We start from the raw sequence: 23568 nt of genomic DNA, 5'->3' as shown, positions 1-23568 counted from the left end.
ATTCAGCCAAGGTAAGGTAGTGAAGTGGCATAGGTACCATTTCTGTAGCATGCAAAAGATGCAAAGAGTTGGTGAAGGTAATGAAAGATTTTCTGAAAGCAGTAAGTGTTATTAAATATGATCATTTATAGATAATATCTGATTGACAATTGTTGAGACAGCGTTTGAATGTACCATATCATGGTATTACATAATATGTGTATCAGTCTGAGGTTGTCATGGACTTTCAACAGAGCAGAGTTCTAGTTTCAATACTATAGTTTAACTAATGTTATATTTTACTTACTGTTAACTTGAATATATAGAACTTACATATACATAAAATAGCTTATTTGTATCAGCAATAGCAGCTCTTACCTTTATCTGTAGTCATACCGAAGTCAGCATACTAGTTACTCATGGTTTCTCAGTCTGTGGAGTAGAAGAGAAAAATAAATGAATAAAATTATATTATTTGCATCACACATACAAATAATCATTACAGTTGTTAAAAATGTACAAGAGTGTGTTGATATTATTAAGAGATGATATTCTTTTGCTTCTTCCTCCAAAATAAATGCCAGTAGAGTCAGTTTAATAATGAATGAATTAGAGTTAGCTTAATAATGAAATCCATTTTCCATCAGCAGCATGTGACCGGTGAGGCATTGAAGGCCCAATCTATATTGAATGAACGATATAGACTATAGCAGGTTTTATTTCTAGATAATGATAATGGGCATAGACAAGCTGTTATCATGTCTGCTATACATAACACACAGGAAAAACATGGGTAAAACAGTGAAACTATATAACTCATAACTAATATAGGACATTGTAGAGTGCTGAACATCATTGATATGAGTAAAGTACTTGAGGTGAAATAGAAACTTATGAACCCATATTCCCTCTTCCTCCTCCATAGACTTAAAGAGGATTTGTAATTGTGGTCCAGTCTTATTCATTCTCATTGGACTGAGAAGTAGCACCGCCATGCAACCAAACATTTACAACTAATTAATAGTCATGTTAAACTTGATTACATCTGTATTTAATATGGGATTTGTATTTTGGGGTCTTTAATTATTTAAGGATCTTGTCCGGCCTTTGTATTTATTTTTAGAGTCTGTATTCATTTTGGGATTTGAAGTCTATGTATTCTGACATCTGTTTTTATTAAGCGGTCTGCATTCTGGGGTTTGGTTTGAGGTGCCTATTTAATATGGGATTAGTCATTATTTAGGGGGTCTGACATGAGATCTGCATTTATTTTGGGGTCTGGTTTGGGATGCATTGGGATTTGTATCTATTAAGTCTATGGAGGAGGAAGAGGGAATATTGGTTCACATTTTTTCTGTAGCTTGGTCTCGGGTTTTTATAATTTTTGGGATGTCATGAAAGCTATGTGCACAACTTAAGATTGTGAGCATTAGATATATAAATACTAGGCATATATTAAAATTTGAGTGAGGTGGACACACATACATAGGATAGCTAGCTTCTTCCTTTGTGTTAATTTATCATAAGATGTTTTTATTTGAAAAGTTGCTTAACTTATCCAGCAAGAAGGAAAGTTTGTAACAATGAGCAATGAGATTTATATAGTCTTGTACACTCACCGGCCACTTTATTAGGTACACCATGCTAGTAACGGGTTGGACCCCCTTTTGCCTTCAGAACTGCCTCAATTCTTCGTGGCATAGATTCAACAAGGTGCTGGAAGCATTCCTCAGAGATTTTGGTCCATATTGACATGATGGCATCACACAGTTGCCGCAGATTTGTCGGCTGCACATCCATGATGCGAATCTCCCGTTCCACCACATCCCAAAGATGCTCTATTGGATTGAGATCTGGTGACTGTGGAGGCCATTGGAATACAGTGAACTCATTGTCATGTTCAAGAAACCAGTCTGAGATGATTCCAGCTTTATGACATGGCGCATTATCCTGCTGAAAGTAGCCATCAGATGTTGGGTACATTGTGGTCATAAAGGGATGGACATGGTCAGCAACAATACTCAGGTAGGCTTTGGCGTTGCAACGATGCTCAATTGGTACCAAGGGCCCAAAGAGTGCCAAGAAAATATTCCCCACACCATGACACCACCACCACCAGCCTGAACCGTTGATACAAGGCAGGATGGATCCATGCTTTCATGTTGTTGACGCCAAATTCTGACCCTACCATCCGAATGTCGCAGCAGAAATCGAGACTCATCAGACCAGGCAACGTTTTTCCAATCTTCAATTGTCCAATTTCGATGAGCTTGTGCAAATTGTAGCCTCAGTTTCCTGTTCTTAGCTGAAAGGAGTGGCACCCGGTGTGGTCTTCTGCTGCTGTAGCCCATCTGCCTCAAAGTTCGACGTACTGTGCGTTCAGAGATGCTCTTCTGGCTACCTTGGTTGTAACGGGTGGCTATTTGAGTCACTGTTGCCTTTCTATCAGCTCGAACCAGTCTGGCCATTCTCCTCTGACCTCTGGCATCAACAACGCATTTCCGCCCACAGAACTGCCGCTCACTGGATGTTTTTTCTTTTTCGGACCATTCTCTGTAAACCCTAGAGATGGTTGTGCGTGAAAATGCCAGTAGATCAGCAGTTTCTGAAATACTCAGACCAGCCCTTCTGGCACCAACAACCATGCCACGTTCAAAGGCACTCAAATCACCTTTCTTCCCCATACTGATGCTCGGCTTGAACTGCAGGAGATTGTCTTGACCATGTCTACATGCCTAAATGCACTGAGTTGCCGCCATGTGATTGGCTGATTAGAAATTAAGTGTTAATGAGCAGTTGGACAGGTGTACCTAATAAAGTGGCCGGTGAGTGTATGTAACAATATTGCGGCGGACACATCTGTACATAGACCATTGTTTCACTTCTTCTTTGATTTTATTACTTTTGGTGGGTGGGAGAGTACTGTATGTAACAGAATGCTGTGCTTCTGTTCTTGAAAATTCAAATAAAAAATATTGTAAACAATTTCACGGTTACAATCTTGTTTGACTATGTATAATTTGGGAATTTTTACATCAGATAGGATTTCTCATGATATATATATATATATATATATATATATATATATATATATATATATATATTTAGTTTACGGTTATTAGAAACATCTGACAAAGTAAGTCAATTCTACAAATTGTATAAGTTAATTATGGGATGTGGATTGTCAAGATTGTTGATTCTCACAACTTGTCTCTCTCAATTTCAAAATGGTCTCTCCAATATAGTAAGTACCGTAAGCAATTTTAGTATTTAATATTTTACTTACTTTTTACAGCTGACCTTTACTATAAGCATTAAGCTAACTATTGGTCAAATAACAATAATGAGTATGTTTTAAATAACAACAAATTATAACTATAGATAGTATTTGCAATACCGTTTTCCAATGTGTACTATTACAATTGCGTTACATTATTGCTGTTTCCAGCACTTTTATGTCACTTTATAATTAATCTCTTTCTGTACAATATCTTCTGCCACTGCTTGAAACACTGTGGAGTACAGAGTTTGTGACTTACCGGTAGTAAAAAATATTAATAATGAAACAAAGTGTTGTGAAGATTATAAGACATTGCGCACTAGAAGATGAACCCCCTGTAAGTATCTCTGCTGGGACACAGTAAGGCCTTGGAAAAGCTATGGCAGGTTCAACATGATGTCTGCTAATTTAACCAGCACTGTAATGAGATAAGACTGATTGTAGATGTGATAAAGCCTTTGCCTTTTGTTCATTTTAACAGCATTGCACCTGTTCCATATACAGGGGTTAAATAATTCTCATTTAAGAAACTATTTCTCTCTCAGCATGAGAAATCATGTTCTGGAAGAAAAAAAGAGCATCTGCAAACTGGCAATCAGTTGACAAAACACTCTTCTTCTACAGTTATTTTGGAAATAGCACTTTGGATCAAACCAAATGAGTTTCAGCATATATAGAAAAAGAGTAAAGGCAGCCAGCACTCACAGAGGTATTGGTGTGACAGCTAGACAGATGCAGCATGACCTTTCCGCAATAGGTGTTTTGTATTGAGTGCAAAGTCTAATCAAATGAGTTCTATCATGGCACTTGAATGCTTACTGGAATCTGTTCTCAACTTTGAATAAGGCGTCCACAGCTTTTCCCGTATAATAAAACAGATGCAATCCAAATTTATTCTCATGTTCAATTTTCAATTTACTACTTACAAAACCCAGTGGAGAAATTTATTAAAATTCTCATATAAAGCAGGAGCTTTATAATACAAAAGGAAGAAGTTACATTATAAAAATAATGGGACTGCTAGATCGAGTTGATTTTGATATGAGACAAAGTTTGGCCTCATAAGAGCAAGTCCATCTGATTTAGTGGAAAATTTGACAAAGATGATTGAAGGGAGGAAATATACAATATGACTGTGATAAAGTGAAAAGCTGGTTAGTGTCTTTGTTTTACATAAGGTAATCTGAGTTCATGCAAGTAACTCATAAAGTAGGGATGAAGCGGTGTACACTGGGTCAAATCAGTTTGTAAAGTGGATGTAGTGACTATCTCCAAGACAGGCTACCTATAGCTTATGTTCAGTTTTTGTCTCATACACATTGTTTAAGATACCATGATGCTTAATTGCTGATTGTAAGTTGTAGTTTTTGCTTTTAGGAATAATAAAGAGAGCCTAGGATGTTGTTTCTTAGAGCAGTACACTTATAATAGTGAATTATATCTCTGTGTAGTGCCTTCTCTTTGGTACACCATATATGTCACCTTTAATTAGACCCACAAGCGAACAGAGACTGTTTAAGCCTCACAATTAGAGATGAGTGAGTAGTACTCGATCGAGTAAGTATTCGATCGAATACTACGGTATTCGAAATACTCGTACTCGATCGAGTACCACTCGCTATTCGAATGTAAAAGTTTGATGCAGAACTAGCATTGATTGTCCGAATGCTATAGAGTCGGCCAATCAATGCTGGTTCTTCTCCTACCTTTAGAAGTCTTCTTCTTGCAGCTTCCCCGCGGCGTCTTCCGGCTCTTCATTAACTCTGCCAGGCATTGGGCCTGGGCAGAGCCGACTGCGCATGTCCGCTTATAGTGCCCAGGCCCGATGCCTAGCAGAGTGAATGAAGAGCCGGAAGATGCCGCGGGGACGCTGCAAGAAGAAGACTGCTCGGAGGATCCAGCCCAACCCTCACTCGTGAACTTGGTAAGTATAATTTGATCAAACGTTGCCTACCCCTGAAATGAGCATTTTCCCCCATAGACTATAATAGGGTTTGATATTCGATTCGAGTAGTCGAATATTGAGGGGCTACTCGAAATGAATATCGAACCTCGAACATTTTACTGTTCGCTCATCTCTACTCACAATCAAATAGATTATTATGCTATCAACAATAAGAAGTCATTTAGAAATAGATGAATACTTGTTAGTTCCGTATGTTGAATAAGACTTACATCTAACTTTTAGTTGGCTAAAGTATCCAAGTTTGACTAGTAAAAGGTAATTGAAATATCTGTTTTCACCTTCAGAAACTGTGCCATCCTTATTCATGAGTTATGTCTGGTATTGCATGTAAATCTATTCAAGTGAATGGGACGGATCTGCTATCTAAGACAGACAATTTGGGCCAATTGGTGGACATCACAATATAAAAATGTAGAAGATTTCTTAGCAGTATATAGTGTGCTCCTCCTAGTGGTTATTTAATAGGGGGCTCTATAAAGGGAAGCAATGATTCTTAAAACATATATTCAAGTTTTATGATTTATTGTTATTATTATTATTTACTATCATATCTAAAAAGGGGTTTTCTCATGAACATAACTGTATGTAAATTTCTAGACAATTTACAGTTAGACATTTTTGCAAATATAAACATTTTCCAGAGTTTTAAGGATTTTCTCTGACCATATTAGTTTTGATAGTCATAATCGACCATGAATGAAGGAACTTTCTATAATCTGGCATGATTTCCTTATTGAGCGAAGGTTTTCTTTTCTTGCATGTGGTGCTCCTGCTTGATAACTTGGCCACCATACAAAAGAAAAAAAATCATGGCTCGGATTCTAACAAGTGCCAGAACATATGAAGTTCCTGCATTCATGGTAGTATCCTTTGGCAATGGATCAAGACAATTGACTGCCACATCTAAGAATATAAACCAAAAATATAGAGAACCTTATTTATTCAGTATCATTTGTTTAACAATACATCATTTTTTTTTTATTTACTTTTGTTTTTCTATTTTTGTATTTTTTTCCTCATATCAGCAACAATGGTGAACATAGATCAGGGACAGGGATAGGATAGAGTTACACAGATACAAATATTTTTTTAATCCATAGCTTCACATTATCACCACTAGAGAAAATATTTAATTCGCTTTTTTTTAACTTCCCCCCTCCCCAGGAGGCTTGACAGGTTGTTCTCCATGAGTACATTCTTTAAAGGCCAAAAAAAACATATAAATTTATTCTAATGATCTTTAATATTGTTTAATACATTTGAACAATAACTTCTGCCACAAGCTAATATCATTGATATACAACCCTAAAGTTTGTTTTCATTTACTTCCTTTGGGGATTTTAGGCAACCAGGGGTTCCAAACTGGTTCTGACCCTGGGTCACGTGATCAAAACCAGGAGTCTCCCTCATCTCACTCATTCATGGGTGGTTACCTGTGCTATGGGGTTGGCTTTAGTAATGATCAAGGGGGGTTGATTTATATTGATCAAGTGATGAGAGAGGAGGGAGGAGGCGGCTAGTTCTAATCACATGATCCGGGGTTGGTAAAACAAAATTTTTATAGTTTTTGTTATGTTAACATCTGAAAAGTAAGCTAAAACTTTGAAAAACAAATTTCTATGCATCACCATATTCTGACACCTATCACTTTTTCATATTCCAAATCTTGCAGTAGCCATGCTCTTTTGTTAAATGTATTTATATGTAATCTAAGGGAATAGATTCAATTTTTATAATTTTGAAGTTTTATATTATTTTTAAAACTTTAATTTACTATGTTTTTACATAATTTAGCCCACAAGGGGCTACTAGGCAGTCATCAGTGAGCACCATCTTTGCTGGTTGGTTTTACTATTATAATGATCAAGCCTGCTAGCCCCCATAGCACATAACACTACCTGGAAACATGGGAGAGGTGGGAGGTGGCGTAGAAATTCAGATGCTTGGGGTCAGAACCAGCCCGGATCCCTAGGTACAGCACCTAAATCCCCCAGAGGATGCAAATGTACACAGATTCCCCCAAGAACCCATTTAATAAGCTTTTACTTAGGTATGCTTTAAATACCAAAATTGCAGTCGGAGGTCTTTCTCATCTTCCTTGGTCAAATTTATCATTACAGGAAATATGACTGTTTCAGCAAATTGTCTGCATATTACAGTTGATTCTCATTGCTGAACATGTGGGATCTGCTCATTTGCTGGTCTCATCCATGTAAATGTATGGCATGTGCCACACATGTAGGGTTAATAAATATGTATACTGCATTGATATACTGTTATTTTATAAAATATTAATAAAGTTATAGCAAACACTAATAAACAAAGATGCTTACATCAATTTACATATGTGTAACTAATTTAATCTGTTGCTGCTCAAGACTTTAAGGTTGTGACTAATTGCTTAATCACGGTGGTCAGTCTGGCTAGCTCACATTAATTATTACATTATAATTTCTCATTAAATAGCTCTTGAAAAAAAAGGTAAGTGGAAATGCCCTCATTGTTGGAAGGAGCTCATTTGCATATCAATAAAAATGTCCGTATTTCAGCAATGGAAGCACCGATTCACAAAGCCCTTTGATTTAAGTGCTCCTAACCTATCTATAGGTCTAACTTAATACTCTGGGTTCTGGTGACAGGTTGTGCTGTAGATGTTACACTGGGACAGAATATATTGTATTATAGATCACAGGTGATCAAAGAGGAAAAAAATCCAAAAAAAGAATATTTATGACAGTATAAAAGTACACATAATGGGCATTGCCGCCTCTGTAACAGGCGGCACAATCGTTACCATCTATTCCAAGTTAATCAATATATTAGCTTTAAATTAAATGAAAACTGTGCACCATTTTATGACTCGCCGTGACTCGGATGAAAAATGTTCAAAATGGTTTTTGCTACATCTGTAGGGCTCACTTAGGGAGTGTTCACACTACCGTCGGTGTCCAACAGCTAGTGTCTGCTGCTAATGTCCATGCAAAATCTTGTGCAGACATTAGCAGCGGACACTAGCTGTGTCAGTGACATTTTGCATTGGTTTAAATGGACATCGGGTGCGCTCTTTTACTGTCCATGGGTGTCCTTAACTGTCCGTTCCCAAAGATGTCCGACTTTTCAAGTGGACAGCAAAAACCTACATGTCGGGTTTTGCTGTCCGCTTGAAAACTCGGACATCTTTGGGAACGGACAGTTAAGGACAGACACGGACAGTAAAAGAACGCACCCAATATCCATTTAAATCAATGCAAAATGTCACAGACACAGCTCGTGTCCGATGCTAATGTCCGCACAAGATTTTTCATGGACATTAGCAGCAGACTCTGTCGGACACCGACGGTAGTGTGAACACCCCCTTAGATGGCCATTCCATGACCTTTGGCCCAACTTCCAACCTAATGACGTAGTTCTAGGTTACGGCTCAGGAGGCAAGTTCAGTTTGATTCTTTGCATAGTGTTTTTTGTTGCTCTCTGTGAACACTGTTCTATTACCTGTCCTCTGTAATTGAATTTCTACCACACCCATATCCTGCACATTGTTTCCCTCTTAGCCTCGCCTGTGTGATTGACACGCCTGTCTACAAATCAAGTCTGGGGTTGGTTATGGACTTCCTATATACAGATCATCAGCCCACACATGTTTGCTGGCTATTTTGACTCTGTCCTGTGACTTTGTCCTCGCTAGCTTCCTACTTGCTCTTACCATTGTATTACTGACCTCTGACTTTTGGCTTCCCTTGTGACTACTCTTTTGGATTATGATTTTGTACTGCTTTGTCTCTCTGGCTTTGATCCTTGGCTTGCTGACTTCACTTATGTGTTGTTTTGTCTTGTCCTGTTCTGTGTGACACTTATTTCAGAGAAGGGATCGCCGCCCAGTTGCTCCTGTCATTAGAACAGTTGTGGCAATTAGGTAGAGACAGGAGCTTGGTCAAGTTTAGAGTTCAATGTCTCTGTCTTTCTTTCTTCTATTGTTCCAGCAGCAGCACTAGAAAATTGCACTACGAGCAATTCCCTTACATCAGAATTATCATTTTATAAAATGAGTGACTCAAGTATGAACTTTCCATTTATTCTTTGATGGTCAACTCATCCTTATTTTGCAAAATATCAGACTATACTTCATTAAAAGAGTTAAATAACTGTTTTTATTGTATCCATTTATCTTTTTTTATGAAGACTGCATTTATTTTGGAAATATTTGGCCAGACTACATATTACATTTTATACCCCTAAATGATCATCTTTCCAGCTAAGATTTATGTGAATTTGTTCTTTGGAGAAATGTATAGCTTAGACATAACCCATTATAAACTTATCACCTTCCTCTGCGTAGATGCGCTATTATTTCAATCAGTATACTGCAATAAGGTAATAAATGCAGCACTAAAATACCTTAATAAACAAGTATAGCTTTTTAGTGTCATAAAATGTTCTTTCAAGAGAGCAGCACATTATGTTTTAAGTGAAGCTCTTCATTAGGCAGTGTGAGAAAATGAAGCATGAAAGGTAGACGGAAAAGCATCCTTAATAGTTCCTGTACAGATAATGCAGGCCAAAGACAATCAACAGTCATGGCTCATTTATTTTATGTCTTTGAGCACTCAGAGACAAAATGTTAGTGTTTGGTATACTGTGGGGCTTCTCTGTTTTGCATCAGTAATGAAAAAATGGATTTGCATAACACATTGTAATTTATACATACTTCAAATCCCAGTGACAGTATGTAATTGTAAGCCCATATGGAAGAAAATGTTCATGCAGCCCTTGGAGCACTAAGAATTGCTCAGTTGACCATTTTCGGTTTATGTCCATTTAGCAGGTCATAGAATTGACACAAGCTAGTGGATGTGGTAGAAGCATAAATGGTTTACTTAACACATGGGGACGATGAAAATGAATTAGAGATAGTATTATATGCGGAGTAAAAATAATGACTGCTTGGAAATGTAGAAATGTTCATTGCAATTAGAGATACCATTGCCAAGAAGCTGCTATTTAAAAGAACTTTTTATTGTAATTGACCTAGACAGTAAAATCATATTTTGGAAATTATTTTTCTCTTAAAAGGGTTAGCTGGGAACTTTGCATGAACTACCTTCCTGGCCAGGTTCCATTAAACGTGAAACTAATGTGTCCAAGCTGGTTCAGACTCAGAGTTCACTGACCAACACCGTGCTGAGATACGAGGAATTGCAAAACCGGAATTGATTTAAAGCCGCACTACGGTGGCTGTAATGTGACATTGCTCATCGTGAGTATTCGCACTGTAAAACCACATTCAACACATAGTTGACAGACAATGGTGATATACATGATAGACCATGGTCATATACATACTGCCTTTGTATTAGTGTGACATTTACGTGGGATATATGTCTCAAGTTTTCTCTATTTTCATTATATTTCCTGTCATATTATTATTATCTCTGTATTGCATTATTGGCTTGTACTTTCCATTAGTTTGGATATATTATTTCAGCTCATATGTCAATTTTGTCTCTTGCTTGCCATGTACGGAGATACACTATACCATATCACATGTTATTTATTAATGTTATATATTTCCAATTTGATGCCACTGTATTCCATTATTCTCTAAATTTTCTATTAATACAGCCAGTGCTTAAATTGGGAACATTTTTTAGAAGGAACTCTGGAATAATGGCCACCCCTCCTCCGAAGACCATGACAGACCAACCGACAACCCCCTTGCCCCTGCCCCATATTGGCCCCTGTGAAAAGTATTTGCCGCATAATATGGGAGATAAATTATCTGCCCCTGCTCCATAGTCACCCCTGCACAAAGTATTATGCCCCATAATGGCCCCTGTACAAAATATTATGCTGTATAATTTAGGCAGAGGCCACTGTATGGCATTATTTATGCTCAATGGGACACCTGCGCGTAGTGCCCCATATTATGGCCCCATATTATGGGCCATAGTGGCCCTTGCACACAGCATTATTTATGCTGCTATTGTGGACACCCCCATGAACAATTATTATGCTCTGGGGTCTTTTCATAACCAGAAGTATAATAATCGGAGACCCAGGGCCCAGGGAGGATACAAAAAACATTGTTACGGTACTTACCTCTCCCTGGCTCCAGTATACTCTACGCAGATGTATGTCGGCCATCTCATGGGACGTCACGTAAGCAGGGGATTGCGTTGTATTGCATAAGGACTCAAGCCCCGGACCATGTAACGTCCAGGATGTCTCCAAACTAGGCCTGAAGCCTTCCGGAGTAGGTAAGTAACTGTGTTTTTGATATTCCGCATTGTACAGGTTTTCTGACATAACTTTGCATGACCTGTCTGATCTATCCAATACCAAGGGCAAGTTTGTCAATGTACCAAAGTATTATTTGTATTGAGTAGCCTGAGAAGCTGAAATGAAGAAGACTGAAAATAAGAGAAACAATGCTGGAAAGATTACAAAGAAGAGTGCCAGGTTGTTTATCTATGCAGTATGAATTTATTGTGAAAGGGGGTTTGCTTTAACAAATATAACACACACATATATATATATATATATATATATATATATATATATATATATATATATATTACAAGAATGCCCTCATGGTCATTCTATGCTACTTAACTACTTGTATGGTTATACCTTCAGTATCTCTAGTCACCTAGTCACTGGATGTAAACTACCATTTTGTCTGCTCCTGCTGATAATTGCTAGCAATGTTAAATTTCAGTACCCTTAAGGAAATTGTAGCAACCAAAGTATGAACGCTTCAGAGAAGATGTGTGTGCACAATTGATGTACTGTATATTTTAAGATGCCACTTATGCAGCTAGATTCAAGAAAGCATGAAAGTAGTTTCCTGAATGTGATCCCAATGCAAGTAATGAAATGTCTCTCTTGATGTCAGTAAAACAGACAAACAAGAAATGGTGTTGAGAATTTAAGATAAAGAGTAATCTTGTACCTCACTTATAAGAGTGCGAGCTACCATACACAAGCATATCAAAATAAAAGTCATATAAACTAGAATTGTACTGGTTTATCTACCCTCATATATTGCTTTAAGTTGTTTTTAGCGCGGAGAAGGAAAGCCATTTTATTAAATGTATATATCAGTTTAAAGAGGTCAGACTAGATCACACTAGCATTAACATTTCTGTCTTACTGCTCCAATATAGGAATAGAATGCTAAAACTGATGGCTGTGCCAAATCTATCATATGATGGACATCAATAGGATCAGCACTTCCAATAGTGATATCAAGCGAAATGTGGTTGAAGTCTTAAAGGGGTTATCCAGGATAAGATGATACTTTAACACTAAACTAAGCACCCTACTAACTTTTAACTTACTTTATCAAAACTGTATATTTACCCATATCGAGGGGGTGGTCACGTGATCGTCCCAGGCACATTTTTTTATTTTCCAATACTACCCACCCCTACCCCATCATACTTACCTGTCTTCATAGTCAGATCTTCTGGCCATTAAACGTCACTTCCTTCAGGGGGGGGGGGGGGGGTCCTCCTCTTCTTGACGTCTACCATCCTCTCATGCCTGTGCAATAGAGTCAGAGTGCACTACAATTCTATTGCACAGGCGCCAGCAGATGTGAAGTAGAAAAGGAAAGAAGGAAGTGATCTCCCAAGTGCAGAAGATCCAGACAGGAAAATAGGTAAGTAGGATGGGGTGGGGGGTGGGCTAGATAGGGAAACAGGGAGGGGTGTGAGGGAGGGAGAGAGAGAGAGGGGGATCTCAGTGAAAAGTAATGCATTGTGGTAGTTGTAGGATAAAAGTACAGGAGGCCACCCATTATAAACCAATACAGAAGATGCCAGGAGCTCCCAGAGGAGCCCAGAAATCACTTAAAACACTTCTAAAGGTATTTAGGCGCACTTATTGACCCATTAACTGAAAAAGATTTTTTTGCCCAGCAAATCCAATTAATAATGTAAGGGATTATTTTTCATTATTCCATTGTTGATTTTTTTTTTCAAGAAATAGCCTTTATTTCTACAATACAAAACATAAAAAGCATAGCAAAAGTACAAATCACATGCCCTTACATGATGTCAATGGAATCAATATATCTTCTTAGTAATCTACTCCCCCACCTAACAACTGTCCAGCACTAAAATCAGTCTCACAGTGCTCCTCACATATCTTGGAATACATTAAAGAGCACATTGCCCTAAGTCAAGAAATACAATTGGTTCAATGGCTGCAGCCTACTAGACTTAAAAATAGCAACTTAGATTATGTCACCATCACACTCTATCAACACCTACTATCCATCAGCATGTCTGCATTGCAAATAAGTACCAGATACTCACTGCAGGTCCTGCAAACTGTACAGAACTGAGGTTTATCTCTGGGTGGGATCTATGACCTTCCTAGCACCAGGATGTATGAAGCAATAGAGGACAGGAGCACTGGCCTTAGTATTTTACTCTCCCGTACCTCCATCTAGAGCTACAACACATGCTAGTGAGTGCTCAAAACCTGAGGATTTGCTTCAATAGATTAAACCACCTGGCTAGGACTACAAGCAGCCCTATACTATAAACCCAGCATTCAACCACCTTTAAGGCTGATAACTTTTACTTCTGTGGGAAGTTTTTCTACTGAATAGCAAGTATGCCTCTGTAATTCATGCATCTGCATTATTGCTTCTATGGAACCCTGAGTATGTATTAATAATATGGTTAACTTTACTTGAATCCTGAATACTTACTTGGGGATAACATATTAAATATTTGTTTGTATGTGAAGCAAAGGAATATTATAATGTAATAACACTGCATATATACCTGAACTCATACTGTACACATAGTTTTTTGGATTGCATCTGCCCCTATATAGGTTTTATGGATTCTAATTGATTTTTGTTATACTATTTTGACTTATTTTCCCATGATGAGCCACTAGACTATGGGGAAATGCATTAGCCTGCTTCTTCTGATTTTAATACCATCCAAGGGATTGGGAAGACTGTATTGGTACTATACTGACTGTACCAATACCTTCTAATCCCTATGGGAGGTGGGGGTTGTGTTTATTTGTGATATGTTGGGTTTATTATTTGATTTTGTCCATTTTATATAAACTATATAACTGATGGGGATGGAAGCATGGAGATTCAGGGTGGACAGGAAGAGAACTGGGTAACCGTTAGAAAGAGGGGTAGAGGAAAGAGTGTAAGGGAGATTAATCTTAACCTGGAACACCTCAAAAATTTGCCAGATTAACAGATGAAGATAAAATCTGCTCATAGGTAGTGCGGTTTCAGCAGGACACTTGCTCTAGCAACCAGGGGAAGGTCGGCTCCAATAAGATGCTAAATGAGAACATATGAAAGGCCAGACAGGTGCTAATATTAGGGAACTTAATAATTAAGTGTATAGAAAAGGAAATCTGTCACCAAGTCCGGGAATATAGTTCTTTTTGTTTTCAGGATGCTCACATTGTGGTTGATAGATTACTAAGAGGGGTTACACAGTTAAATAGGAGCAAAGTAAAACATCCATAGTTCACGGATACTAATATAACTATATGGGTCCAATAATGGTAACAAGTTTTTGTCAATAATTACTACTCCCGACTAGTGCAGCACCCACATGTGAGGGGGCACTTTTAGACCTAATTTTATCCAACAGATCTAACAGAATATCAAAGTGGAGGTTGAAGGTCACCAGGGTAATATTAACCATAACATGATACATTTTCAGGTATAGAATATTTTTTACAAGCCTAGTGAAAGACATATATTGTATGGGAATAATCATTTTTGTCACCTCTCCTAGGCCTTCAACTATTATAGTCTAGGGTCTGAAGAGAATGTGGTCTGTTTTTCCTCACCAAGCAGTGTAGAAAAACCCAGTGCAATCTTGTTACTAATATCACAGAATTTTTTTGCTGTAGAAAATGTTATTCAAATCAGTAGTATTAGTAAAATTTGCCCTGAAAAGTGTAAAAACACCTGTAGCATGTCATATGCCGCCACCAAAAAGAATATAGATGGCAGCCACCCAGCAAGTAGTGGTAGCAGAAGCAGGTCTATAAAAATATTATAAAACAACTGGAAGCACATCACATTGCACATATTACATTTTTCCTCACTTGCCACTGCTGCCAATAGTTAAATATCTCAATAGAGACCTTTCTATTGCATCTTCTCGCTCTTCTTCACTGACCCCTACTGAGGCCCTATTTCTCTTCTGAGGAAACATACGCCAAGTGTTGATGATGAGGATGATATTCTTCAGTTTACTGGTCCAAGTTTTGATGAGTATGATGTGTTTGGTCTAGACTGTGATGTGGAGGATGGAGAGGCAGAGTAGTGCATTTGACTGTTGTTGCTGGCAGTGATAGCACTTGTAGCCATGATGTAGCTAGTAATTGTAGGGCTAATAGGAGCAATTGTAGAGGAGGAACTAATACTTGTGGAAGATAAGAAGCCCACAGCCAGACCTATGACATATCACAGCCTGAAAAAAGTGTCTGGGAGAATAATTATGACATTGAAGATGATTATGTCTCGGACAGGACCTGGGAACTAGAATAGGAGGAGGTGATGACTTCAGAGGATGGTGAAGGAGATGGTGATAACAAATAAAGCTGACATATAGCCAAAACATCAAAGCCTGCCAGGGCCAAAGGCAGACTTCCTAAGGCAGGCTTGGCCGGTAGGGGCGTTGGTGATGGTGGTGGCAGACAACATATTTTAAGCATTTCTGGTGTTGACTGTGTGTGGACATCTCCCATGTAGGAATTACAGCTCTTCATCGGCACATGTTGTGGCATCACAAGCTTGTATGGGGAAAATGAATTAGCAGTAGATGTGAACATAACAAGCAATGTGACAGTGAGCAAGGCCAAACCGTGCATGTATTTTACAGGCCTCTGGGTCAATGTATTGAATTTTCTGGATCTATGCTTGTGTACTTTCTCAAGCATAAAGACATTCTAGAGCCTACAATTAGTATGAATGTTACACCATGCATGCATGAGCTGTACAAAAGCAGAAATCACTCATTGGTACTGAGTTACTGACCATGTGGAACCACCAGCAACTAAACTGTGCAAGTAAACATTGTGACATTCTATGTAACTTCCTCTAGATTCACACTAGAGTCAGCCTATCCGTGGTTCTGGTCTGTCAGAAAACAAAAAAAAATTAGTCGGCTGACTACAACAACTTCGGCCACATGCAAATCTCGATGGCCCCCTTTAATAGGATCTATTGGTTATCCGCTTTTTTGATACTCAAGCCATTGAATTAAAAAGTTGGACTTGTAGGATTTTTTCGTTTGGCGATTTTTGGCACACAGTGCGACAGTCCTTTCAAAGACTCCAACACAGATGTGACCAAAGCCTGACCATTGATGAATGTCAGTGACAGGCTATCACAGTACCAGGTAATATTACTGTTATTTAGTGTATATCTTATGATTCATAATAATAAATCCACTTCTGTACACTGGCACCAAGTTTATTTTTATTTTTCATTGCATGTTTTTTGGAAACTATTTGTGCAACTTTCCAGCTTGAAATGTATTCCAGGCATGCTATTTAGTAAAGTGTTACAGCAGATGTATTTAGGCCAACGTGTACCAAAAGTTCTTATCTTATCGATGAGCTATACTCACATATACAGTAATGATGATTTCTCACTACTTTGCCAAAAAATTAAACATGCTTGGGAAAAAAAATTGCATTGGTTTAAATAGATCTGTAGCCTTTTTCATAAGAAAATGGAATCAGAAATGTATATTTCTATAAGATCTTTGCTCCTAACTGCTGTATTCTTATGACCATTCTCCAAACTTGCCAGTCCGGCTCAGTGTGGTTGTGTGTTTTTACAGATAACCCCAGTAAATCCATTGATCTGGCTCAATGCGAGTCATACCCAGAACATAATAACTATAATTATCAGCAAGCCACTAGCAGCAAGCTCTCCTGCAGATACACATATTTTCAAGAAGGTAGAAAACAAAATACACATACACAAAAATTAAATGCCATGGTAAGCATCATGCATCAAGAGAAATCTAAATATAATACTGTCAGTATATTTTTTTTAGTCTAGAATGATGAATGAGTATTTTCAATACTTCCTTTATTTCTCCTCTAGAGCACATTCTCCTCCTCAGTCTTTGCAAATTTGCATCCTCAAGACGTCTTCATGTTTGTTTATTTTAATACTAAAATGTGCTTATATAAAGTAATAAACTATTGAACCAGGCAGAGATGACTATCTTCTCAGATGTCTAAGTGTGGACAGGGAACTCTTCTATTACTGAGCCTTGTTTTCGCATACATCTTTATATTACTGTAAATTTACATACCTCTATCTGGTCTATAACCGTGCTCAGTATGTTTCATATGTTTACCTTTAGGTCAGGGACCCATGTGGCGTAAACATCGTGGAACAAATGCGGCAGTTTAGAGTCACAATAAAGTGGATGGAATTCTAGCGAATCCCATCCCTACTTTGCGGTAAAATATGTACAGTAAACATGTAATTTCCAAAACCAGTGCTATTTTGGAAATTGCAGCAGGTCAATTATACCTATGGAAATGCTGGTGGTTAATCTACAGCTATAATTGAAGCAGAAAGTCCGCCGAAGAAACCTCGGTGAACTTTCTATACAATGAAGCATTGCCATTGCGGTTTTTCCGCAAATTTTTTTTTGCTGCGGGATGCAATGTTGGATCTTAACCTGAAATGGACTTTCACATAAACCAACAGACATTTTTAGCATTGGTCATTAGTAGGCATGTTGATTCAAATATTACAAATTTAGTTTTTTTTTGCATTGAAATGCATTCTCCTTCTATTACCAAGTCATGTGGAGGCTGTACAGGAATACAGACTTTGTGGTAATGTTTACGTATAGCTATGGCCAGTGACATGGGGCATAAAAGTTTAATAACTTTGGTTAAAAATAAATTATAAAAGTATTTTATTATGCTTAACATGGCCAGTGAGGGTCACTACTACCTATTCAACTCCCTTGGTTGGGTTTCCAGGTTTTGGCAGCCATATGTCTTTGAATAGAGTGTCATGTAGCCCCATGGTTCTACCAGTAATACTGTAGTATAAATTACAACATGATTGGTAAAGGCCATGTGAAAATGGTCAAACTGCGGTTTTACTCGTAAAACCAGCAAACAAACTAAAAAAGCAAAATAACATGCTATAGTGTGTAATAGAATGACAATATACTAAGAGAAGATACACACAAAATTAATATAAAACTAACAAATTTTATTCATACAAAAATTTAAAAATAATGACACGATTGACATAACATAATACATATATGCCAGGGGGACATAATAGCCAAATACTAAAGAATACCTAACCATAGGTGGCTAGGGACATAGTACTGAGGGGGTTAATATAATGCAACGATGATAAACTGCAGTATACAAAAGGGGTAAATAGTAGAGATGAGCGAACACTAAAATTTCTGAGGTTCTAAATCCGATTCGCACACTGTTCGACTGTTCGAACGGATTTCGAACCCCATTATAGTTTATGGGGGGAAATGCTCGTTTCAGGCAAGGGTGAACCTACCTGTTTCGCCGCCCGAGGCGGATGACAGAAAGCCGCCCCCCCCTCCCCGGAGGAGGAGGCGGAGTGGAGGGGGCGTGGCGGAGTGAAGGAGGCATGGCGGAACGGCGTTAGCAGGCAGAGAGCAGGCAGGGAGAGGATCTGCTCTCTACCTGAGCGTGAGGGGAGGCCGCAGTGCTGCTCCAGCGGCCTCCCCAATCCACCGCTTGGTGACGGTGACGCTAAGCCAGTACAGGACAGCTTGTCCTGGACTGGCTTATGTAAGCAAAAATGCTGCCCTCCCCGGGGCCCTGGCATAGCGCCGCCTGAAGCGGTCGCTTCAGGTCGCCTCATGGGAGGTGCGGCACTGGTTTCAGGGGTAGGCAAAATTTGATAAAATTATACTTGCCAAGTATATATATATTATACTTACCAAGCATGTGCAGTCGGCTCTGCCCGGCCCGACACCTGAGCAGAGTCGACTGCGCATGTGAGGGCATGCCCGCGCATGCGCAGTCAGCTCTGCCTAGGCCGGATGCCTAGGCAGAGTGAATTCCAGCCGGAAGATGCTGCAGGGACGCTGCACGGAGAAGACGTCTAAAGGTGAGAGAAGAACCAGCGTTGATTGGCAGAATGTATAGAATTCTGCCAATCAACGCTGGTTCTGCATCGAACCTTAAACTTCGAACAGCTAGTAGTGTTCGATTGAGTACGAGTATTTCAAATACCGTAGTATTCGATCGAACACCTACTCGATCGAACACTACTCGCTCATCTCTAGTAAATAGATGTCTATATATAGGCATAAAAGGAAATATCCCAAATAATGTTGCTGACAAGCAAGTAATTATAGTATCCTTCAATATAATGCCATACAAACAGACCCCAATCAAGATGTAAGTAATAGAGATGAGCGAACACTAAAATGTTCGAGGTTCGAAATTCGATTCGAACAGCCGCTCACTGTTCGAGTGTTCGAATGGGTTTCGAACCCCATTATAGTCTATGGGGAACATAAACTCGTTAAGGGGGAAACCCAAATTCGTGTCTGGAGGGTCACCAAGTCCACTATGACACCCCAGGAAATGATACCAACACCCTGGAATGACACTGGGACAGCAGGGGAAGCATGTCTGGGGGCATAAAAGTCACTTTATTTCATGGAAATCCCTGTCAGTTTGCGATTTTCGCAAGCTAACTTTTCCCCATAGAAATGCATTGGCCAGTGCTGATCGGCCAGAGTACGGAACTCGACCAATCAGCGCTGGCTCTGCTGGAGGAGGCGGAGTCTAAGATAGCTTCACACCAGTCTCCATTCAGGTCCGACCTTAGACTCCGCCTCCTCCGGCAGAGCCAGCGCTGATTGGCCGAAGGCTGGCCAATGCATTCCTATGCGAATGCAGACTTAGCAGTGCTGAGTCAGTTTTGCTCAACTACACATCTGATGCACACTCGGCACTGCTACATCAGATGTAGCAATCTGATGTAGCAGAGCCGAGGGTGCACTAGAACCCCTGTGCAAACTCAGTTCACGCTAATAGAATGCATTGGCCAGCGCTGATTGGCCAATGCATTCTATTAGCCCGATGAAGTAGAGCTGAATGTGTGTGCTAAGCACACACATTCAGCACTGCTTCATCAAGCCAATACAATGCATTAGCCAGTGCTGATTGGCCAGAGTACGGAATTCGGCCAATCAGCGCTGGCTCTGCTGGAGGAGGCGGAGTCTAAGATCGCTCCACACCAGTCTCCATTCAGGTCCGACCTTAGACTCCGCCTCCTCCGGCAGAGCCAGCGCTGATTGGCCGAAGGCTGGCCAATGCATTCCTATGCGAATGCAGACTTAGCAGTGCTGAGTCAGTTTTGCTCAACTACACATCTGATGCACACTCGGCACTGCTACATCAGATGTAGCAATCTGATGTAGCAGAGCCGAGGGTGCACTAGAACCCCTGTGCAAACTCAGTTCACGCTAATAGAATGCATTGGCCAGCGCTGATTGGCCAATGCATTCTATTAGCCCGATGAAGTAGAGCTGAATGTGTGTGCTAAGCACACACATTCAGCACTGCTTCATCAAGCCAATACAATGCATTAGCCAGTGCTGATTGGCCAGAGTACGGAATTCGGCCAATCAGCGCTGGCCAATGCATTCTATTAGCCCGATGAAGTAGAGCTGAATGTGTGTGCTAAGCACACACATTCAGCACTGCTTCATCAAGCCAATACAATGCATTAGCCAGTGCTGATTGGCCAGAGTACGGAATTCGGCCAATCAGCGCTGGCTCTGCTGGAGGAGGCGGAGTCTAAGATCGCTCCACACCAGTCTCCATTCAGGTCCGACCTTAGACTCCGCCTCCTCCGGCAGAGCCAGCGCTGATTGGCCGAAGGCTGGCCAATGCATTCCTATGCGAATGCAGACTTAGCAGTGCTGAGTCAGTTTTGCTCAACTACACATCTGATGCACACTCGGCACTGCTACATCAGATGTAGCAATCTGATGTAGCAGAGCCGAGGGTGCACTAGAACCCCTGTGCAAACTCAGTTCACGCTAATAGAATGCATTGGCCAGCGCTGATTGGCCAATGCATTCTATTAGCCCGATGAAGTAGAGCTGAATGTGTGTGCTAAGCACACACATTCAGCACTGCTTCATCAAGCCAATACAATGCATTAGCCAGTGCTGATTGGCCAGAGTACGGAATTCGGCCAATCAGCGCTGGCCAATGCATTCTATTAGCCCGATGAAGTAGAGCTGAATGTGTGTGCTAAGCACACACATTCAACACTGCTTCATCAAGCCAATACAATGCATTAGCCAGTGCTGATTGGCCAGAGTACGGAATTCGGCCAATCAGCGCTGGCTCTGCTGGAGGAGGCGGAGTCTAAGATCGCTCCACACCAGTCTCCATTCAGGTCCGACCTTAGACTCCGCCTCCTCCGGCAGAGCCAGCGCTGATTGGCCGAAGGCTGGCCAATGCATTCCTATGCGAATGCAGACTTAGCAGTGCTGAGTCAGTTTTGCTCAACTACACATCTGATGCACACTCGGCACTGCTACATCAGATGTAGCAATCTGATGTAGCAGAGCCGAGGGTGCACTAGAACCCCTGTGCAAACTCAGTTCACGCTAATAGAATGCATTGGCCAGCGCTGATTGGCCAATGCATTCTATTAGCCCGATGAAGTAAAGCTGAATGTGTGTGCTAAGCACACTCATTCAGCACTGCTTCATCACGCCAATACAATGCATTAGCCAGTGCTGATTGGCCAGAGTACGGAATTCGGCCAATCAGCGCTGGCCAATGCATTCTATTAGCCCGATGAAGTAGAGCTGAATGTGTGTGCTAAGCACACACATTCAGCACTGCTTCATCAAGCCAATACAATGCATTAGCCAGTGCTGATTGGCCAGAGTACGGAATTCGGCCAATCAGCGCTGGCTCTGCTGGAGGAGGCGGAGTCTAAGATCGCTCCACACCAGTCTCCATTCAGGTCCGACCTTAGACTCCGCCTCCTCCGGCAGAGCCAGCGCTGATTGGCCGAAGGCTGGCCAATGCATTCCTATGCGAATGCAGACTTAGCAGTGCTGAGTCAGTTTTGCTCAACTACACATCTGATGCACACTCGGCACTGCTACATCAGATGTAGCAATCTGATGTAGCAGAGCCGAGGGTGCACTAGAACCCCTGTGCAAACTCAGTTCACGCTAATAGAATGCATTGGCCAGCGCTGATTGGCCAATGCATTCTATTAGCCCGATGAAGTAGAGCTGAATGTGTGTGCTAAGCACACACATTCAGCACTGCTTCATCAAGCCAATACAATGCATTAGCCAGTGCTGATTGGCCAGAGTACGGAATTCGGCCAATCAGCGCTGGCCAATGCATTCTATTAGCCCGATGAAGTAGAGCTGAATGTGTGTGCTAAGCACACACATTCAGCACTGCTTCATCAAGCCAATACAATGCATTAGCCAGTGCTGATTGGCCAGAGTACGGAATTCGGCCAATCAGCGCTGGCTCTGCTGGAGGAGGCGGAGTCTAAGGTCGGACCTGAATGGAGACTGGTGTGGAGCGATCTTAGACTCCGCCTCCTCCAGCAGAGCCAGCGCTGATTGGCCGAATTCCGTACTCTGGCCAATCAGCACTGGCTAATGCATTGTATTGGCGTGATGAAGCAGTGCTGAATGTGTGTGCTTAGCACACACATTCAGCTCTACTTCATCGGGCTAATAGAATGCATTGGCCAATCAGCGCTGGCCAATGCATTCTATTAGCGTGAACTGAGTTTGCACAGGGGTTCTAGTGCACCCTCGGCTCTGCTACATCAGATTGCTACATCTGATGTAGCAGTGCCGAGTGTGCATCAGATGTGTAGTTGAGCAAAACTGACTCAGCACTGCTAAGTCTCTGCATTCGCATAGGAATGCATTGGCCAGCCTTCGGCCAATCAGCGCTGGCTCTGCCGGAGGAGGCGGAGTCTAAGGTCGGACCTGAATGGAGACTGGTGTGGAGCGATCTTAGACTCCGCCTCCTCCAGCAGAGCCAGCGCTGATTGGTCGAGTTCCGTACTCTGGCCAATCAGCGCTGGCCAATGCATTCTATTAGCCCGATGAAGTAGAGCTGAATGTGTGTGCTTAGCACACACATTCAGCTCTACTTCATCAGGCTAATAGAATACATTGGCCAATCAGCGCTGGCCAATGCATTCTATTAGCTTGATGAAGCAGAGTGTGCACAAGGGTTCAAGCGCACCCTCGGCTCTCCTACATCAGAGCCGAGGGTGCGCTTGAACCCT

General features: G+C 40.6%; 1 protein-coding gene across 4 annotated transcripts in view; it reads right to left on the bottom strand.

Moving 5' to 3' along the window:
* The window catches only part of LINGO2 (leucine rich repeat and Ig domain containing 2), a 1202771-nt gene that overhangs the window by 682552 nt on the left and 496651 nt on the right, over positions 1–23568 (bottom strand). For all 4 annotated transcript variants that reach the window (XM_075279372.1, XM_075279381.1, XM_075279389.1 and 1 more), the window contains one exon: positions 358–411. The gene's annotated coding sequence lies outside the window, so the exon portion shown is untranslated. The remainder of the gene's footprint in view (positions 1–357; positions 412–23568) is intronic.

This window comes from Leptodactylus fuscus, chromosome 1, assembly GCF_031893055.1.
Source record: "Leptodactylus fuscus isolate aLepFus1 chromosome 1, aLepFus1.hap2, whole genome shotgun sequence".
NCBI classification, from domain to species: domain Eukaryota; kingdom Metazoa; phylum Chordata; class Amphibia; order Anura; family Leptodactylidae; genus Leptodactylus; species Leptodactylus fuscus.
The sequence above is the reverse complement of the archived record's forward strand: the minus strand, read 5'-3'. Positions and strand labels throughout refer to the sequence as shown.